A 6,542-nucleotide genomic window follows, 5' to 3' on the forward strand; every position below is an offset into this window, starting at 1 on the left:
CTTGTAGATGACGCATCCCTCTGCCATTGTTTTTAACAATTTAAATTAATAATCAGAAAAATCCCACATCTCCCACAACCAAAATTCCAATTTGCAATCCTGGCGGGCATGGAGCAAGAAATTGGAAAATTATCCCTTAGGTATCTGGACTTCAAGAGTGTCCTATCTGTGACAAATATTTAAAACAATTTACTTGGCGAAAGGCTAATCATCAGTTTGTGAAAGGTTTTAGAAGGAGTATAAACATGTAAAAACTGAGATTCCTTTGTCCAGTGTTTTAATGGAGATGCTAACTAGTTATTTTAAATTCCCTTAAAATAGTGGAGAGGGAAATTCACACAAATACTGTAAACTGTTTAAACACTAGTATTACACATTGGAATTTCACCCTTATTGTCTAATCTGCGTTTTTCACAGTCAGAAATATTTGCTCTAATCTGTAGTATCCTTAAAAAGTCTCCTTAATAGCTGACAGTAAGACTGTAAACCAAGCATTAAAAAAATGCTGACCATTGATATTCTCATACTGATGTGCATGCATAATTCATCAAAAATGTTAATAGCTGTCCCTCCTCAAATCAACTTGCCCTCCATCATCACTTTACATGCCAGCAATTCACGTTAAACTGCAGATTAATTTATCGTCCTTAGAATATATTAGGTTGCCAAGGCGACTGTGAAGGAGACACTGGTTTCTAAACATTAGAGGCCTGAGTCAGCGTAGTAAATGTCTTCATGAGTTAAACTGCAATTGGTTAGCTTTCTATCCCTGTACACTTTAAGCTCCACGGGTTTTTATATCAGGCACATTATCTGCCCTTGATAGAATCATAGAATGGTTACAACACAGAAGGAGGCCATATGGCCCGTCATATTCATGCTAGCTCTCTCTGTTAGAGCAACTCAGCGAGCCCCATTTCCCCGCCTTTTCCCAATAGCCCTGCAAACTTTTTCTCTTCAGATAATTATCCAATTCCCTTTTGAAAGACATGACTGCATCTACCTCCACTACACTCTCAGACAGTGTATCCCAGATCCTAATTATTCACCGTGTAAACTTGTTTTTCCCTCATATCGCCTCGCGTTCTTTTCCCAATCACCTCTGGTTCTCAGCCCTTCCACCAATGGGAGCAGTTTCTCTTTGTCCACTCTGTCTCAACCCTTCATGATTTTGAACACCTCTGTCAAATCTCTGCTTAATCTTGTCTTCTCTTAATGTGTTCTCATGTCTTGCTTATCTTTTCTCCTTCCTTCCTCTTGTGGAATTATTGTACGAGGAACTGCAGACATTTTGAATATTCTGTGCCACATCATGTCAGTATACCCACTTGTTGCCCCAACACATTACCCATCTCTATAAACATACCTATGATCGAGTTCTAATGCTGAAAGTTATAAAAACATAATCAGGAGAAAAAGAACAATACACTCTAATCTCTGGAATTCCCCCTCTAAACCTTTCTACATCTCATTTCTCCTTTAAGGCACTCCTTAAAAAGCTATCTCTTTGACCAAGCTTTTGCTCGTTAACTCTGTGGTATGGTGAAAATTTGGCTTGATAATGCTCTTGTGATGCGTCTTGGGGTGCTCCACGATGTTAAAGGTGCTTTGTAAATTCAACTTGTTGTTATTTAGAAGCCAGGAAAGAGAAGTAATGAGTGGAGATTAAACCCCTCCCCGACTTTCTGATTCAGGGTGACAGTGCCCCCTCTGATACCAAAAGCCTAACTTTCCAGCCAAGCTGGGCAGTCAATCATCAGCAGCGGCCTTGAATATCATGGGCTTTCCCGGCTCATGTATCAGATCGCTAAACCTGCCATGGAATTGAAAGCTAGCATCAATGAAATTATCATCTGTTGAAGAGTCATGCGGACTCGAAACGTTACCTGTGCTCCCTTCCACAGGTACTGCCAGACATGCTGAGTTTTTCCAGATATTTTTGTTTTATGTTTTCAATGAAATTATCGTTGCTTGTTGTAAAGCAATGAAATCTCTCACCTTTACCCAATCTGGCCTACGTGTGACTCAGCAATGTGGGTGACTCTTAACTGCCCCATGAAGTGGCCTAGCAAGCCACTCAGTTGAAGGGTGGGATAAGCAGCAAAAGCTGGCCTTGCAAGCCCACATCCCATGAAAGGGGGAAAAACGCTGACAGGCTCTAGATGCTCACTATGCATCTCTATGTCGACAATTCATCCCAAGGTTTGCCTGTGGGGGTTGGGTGTGGCAGGTGCCTGTGTAATCTCAGTGTTGTAATTCCACACACCGAAAGTGCTGATGCTGAACAACGGGTGTTGGTTGTTACACCTCACGCGGGGGCTGAATTTTACCTGTCAGGGTGGGGGGGGCAGATAAAATAGTGTAGGTGACCCACCCCACCCCATTCCCGCTCACCTCCATAATACGGTGGGGGGGTAGGGGGGGGGAGGTGGCGAAATCAGCAAATAGTTGTTATCAAGCCAATTGAATAATTGTTATCAAGCCAATTGACCCTAATAATAAAATAAAAACAGAATTACCTGGAAAAACTCAGCAAGTCCGGCAGCATCGGCGGAGAAGAAATCAGTCAACGTTTCGAGCCCTAATAATACACTGGACACCCCATAAAACGTTTAACCTGGGCAGCTGGCCAGGAGTGGGAGGCCCGATTTTTTAACTTAAGCATTAAAAGGGAAGGAAAGTGGGGGAGGGTGGGTTTGACCTAGGGGAGGCCCCCTCCTTCCTTCCCACCTGCTCCTTCCCCTTAACTTCCCTTAAAGTTCCTGTTCTAGTTTGTGTGATCCACAACCACAAAACGTTGACTTGCGACTCGAGTGTGAGGAACTGTCAATATTATCCTGTAGCCCGTCTCCTCCTTGGCTCTGTCCCTGTACAGGGCTCTGCAAGTGAGAGCCTGGGAAAAGTTTCCTTTGTGGTCTTTGTGGCTCCAAAATGTGTAACGAGCCACATGATCCCAGAGTTGGCAGTATACCCTACATGGAGTTTTCGTTAAGCACTGGAGCTTAATCCCGTGTCAACCTGACTGGAAAGGGGCAGTATCGTTAAAAAATTGCTGTGACTCTCCCTGTGTGGCTTAGTGGATCCCCAACCAGCCTCCTCCTCCCCCCTGCCATTTCTGCCATTTTATGCCTGTTTTATTTTCCTTCATCTAATCTGACACTTCTGAAGCCAAGGACAGCTGCATATGCTTGTCCTAGGCTCCAGCCAATTTTCTCTGTATTCCTCCCCCTCCCCGCATCACACCCCCTCTCACCACCCACATCGCCCCCATCACACTCCCCCTCACCGCCCACATCCCCCCCATCACACTCCCCCTCACCGCCCACATCCCCCCCCATCACACTCCCCCTCACCGCCCACATCCCCCCCATCACACTCCCCCTCACCGCCCACATCCCCCCCCATCACACTCCCCCTCACCGCCCACATCCCCCCATCACACTCCCCCTCACCGCCCACATCCCCCCATCACACTCCCCCTCACCGCCCACATCCCCATTCTCTTAACTTCGCACCTTCCCAGTCAACGCATCGGACCAGGAACTCAAGGGTACAGGACTTAAATCCTGTCTGATATGACCCCAGCTGACTGTTTCACTGAGACTTCATGCACTTCAAGGGGATATGGTGATATAGTGGTAATGTTGCTAGGCTAGTAATGCAGAGGTCCAGGTAATGCTCTGGGGGGCTGGGTTCAAATCCCACCATTACTGCTGGTGGAATTTAAATTCCGATTAATAAAATTTGGAATTGAAAGCTGCTAAATGGTGACCATGAAACTATCATTGATTGTTATACAAACCCTTTGCTTAATAGCCTTCAGCGAAGGAAATCTTCTGTCCTTGTGTGACTCCAATGTGGTTGACTCTTAACTGCCCTCAGAAATGGCCTAGCAAGCTACTCAGTTCAAGGGCGCTTAGGGATGGGCAACAAGTGGTCTTGCCAGTGATGCCCACATCCCATGAAAAAATAGATATAAAAAAAAATAAACACTACCTTCATTGCCAGCACATCACATTGGGCCAAACTCATTAATGCCATTGACACCAAATGGGAGCCATAGCGAGAGTAACAACAGGCAATATTTTTTATTATCGATATTTATTATTTGGTAAAACTTTAGTCATTTTAAAAAATGCCTGGGAAACAAGACACTTACAAAGTGAAAATGTTTGAAGCTGATGCAACTTGCCACCATAAGACTTTCCTTAAGCTTTGAGGGAGATGTGAATGCAGACAATTGGTTCTGAAGGCCTGGATGGCTGGTGCATCAATGTTGCACACTCTGGGGGTGGTTCGCATTAATAATTGCCTTTGGTATGAAGCAACATCAGCTGGAAGAGCCTGCAGAATGATGCTGCAGCTTCTGAAGCTGCTCTTCCCCGGGGCAAAGTAGAGAATATTGGAGGTAAAGACCAGTTTTGAAAAAGAGAGACTTGCACTTATGTATCCCCTTTCACTAGCTCTGGGTGTCTGAGGTACTTTACAGCTGCTGAAATACCTTTTGAAGTGTGATCACCATTGTAATGTAGGAAAGAGCCAATTTGCACCCAGTAAGCTCCCACAAGCAGCAATGAGATAATGACCAGATCATTTGTTTTAGTGATGTTGGTTGAGGGATAAATATTGACCAGGACACCGGCGGGGAAGCTCTCCTGCTCTTCTTCGAAATAGTGCCATCTCATGTGTCCACCTGAGAGGGCTCAGAGGAACTTGGTTTCATGACTCATCTGAAAGAAGGCACTTCTGACAGTGCAGCAGTCCCTCAGCACTACACTGGAGTGTCAGCCTGGAGCTCAAGTCTCTGGAGCAGGACTTGGACCCACCATCTTCTGACCCAGAGATAAGAGTGCTACCCAACTGAGCTATGGACTAGACTTAAAATGCAAAGAGAATGGCAAATGCAAAATTCAGCAGAGGAATGGAAAATGGAGGGAAGGAAGATCTAATGGCTTCTTAATAGGAAAACAGCCAGGCTATCTGCTGGGCAGGGGTGGAGGGCATATGGATCGTGTTCCTAGGATCCAGGGGCTACCCAATAAGGAAGGATGGGATGCAACAGCTCCCGGAGCTGCAAAGGGACCCAGAGATTTGCTCAGCAAAATGCAGACGTATATCAAGGTGAAATGATTAGATTATTGGCAATTCAAGAACACAAGAAGACAAGAAATAGGAGCAGGAGCCATGTGCCCATCAAGCCTGCTCCGCCATTCAATACAATCGTGGCTGATCTTGGGTTTCAACTCCATTTTCCAGCCCCCTTCCCATATCCCTTAATTCCCTGAGAGACCAAAAATCTGACTATCCCGGCCTCAAATATATTCAATGATGGAGCATCCACAACCCTCTGGGGGTGGAAAATTGCAAAGATTCACAACCCTTTGAGTGAAGTAATTTCTCCTGATCTCCGTCCTAAGCGATCGGCCCCCCTTATCCTGAGACTGTGCCCCCATGGATTGCCTGGTATTTTAAAATCTCGAAGGCCTCAGGAACCTGGAAAGAAAAAGAAGGGAAGTGAGGAGTTACACCAAGAATTGACATAAAGTTCTGGTGAGTTATTAGGAAGATGACTCAGAGAGATGTTCTCAATTCTGACCCATTCCTGAGTTAAGTGTAGGAGATGGTCAGATGAGTCTTTATTCCAACACAGTGAACGTACAGGGGGGAGGAAGAATGTGTAGGGTTTTGTGGTCTAAAGAGAGAAATGGTGAGGCCGGCATGGAGGAGAAACGACCATGGTAATACTGCTTTAAATAGAGAATGAAAGCGAGAGAGAGAGAGAGAGAGGGAAGGAAAGATTGCCACATGAACATTACCCTCCCACTGAAAACCTTCAACAATGAGCCAACAGCTAAACTTTAAAGCAAACAGGAATCCATCCTATCGGTAAGGCTTCATGTTGAAGCCTGTTTCCCTCTGTGCTGACTGACCTGGCTCAGTGGAGGGGTGGGTTTCATGAATACTGACTGAAGTACAAGGCAGCTCCTGAGGCGTTTGCGGGGTATGGTTTGGTCTGTCAATGAGTAAGACGCTGGCTGCTGCTCCACGCAGGGCAGGGCCTTAACCCTGTGTAGGCCGCACTGTGAAGAGCCCTCGATATTGCTGATCCACAAGAACCTGAGATTGAAAAGACAATTGTTTTACCCGATTTATCAAGTTTCTTCCTTCCCCCCCCTGAATCTTTTATTTTTATATATTCATTCATGAGGTGTGGGCATCGCTGGCTAGGCCAGCATTTATTGCCCATTCCTAATTGCCCTTGAGAAGGTGGTGGTGAGCTGCCTCCTTGAACCGCTGCAGTCCATGTGGTGTAGGTACACCCACAGCGCTGTTAGGAAGGGGGTTCCAGGATTTTGACCCAGTGACAGTGAGGGAACGGCGATATATTTCCAAGTCAGGATGGCGTTTGGCTTGGAGGGGAACTTGCAGGTGGTGGTGTTCCCATATGCCTGCTGCCCTTGTCCTTCTCGGTGGTAGTGGTGATGGGTTTGGAAGGTGGAATTGCAGTCTGGGGCCTGTGAATTTGGTGTAAGGTTTCAGAA

Source organism: Cetorhinus maximus, chromosome 14 (assembly GCF_964194155.1).
Source record: "Cetorhinus maximus chromosome 14, sCetMax3.hap1.1, whole genome shotgun sequence".
NCBI lineage: Eukaryota > Metazoa > Chordata > Chondrichthyes > Lamniformes > Cetorhinidae > Cetorhinus > Cetorhinus maximus.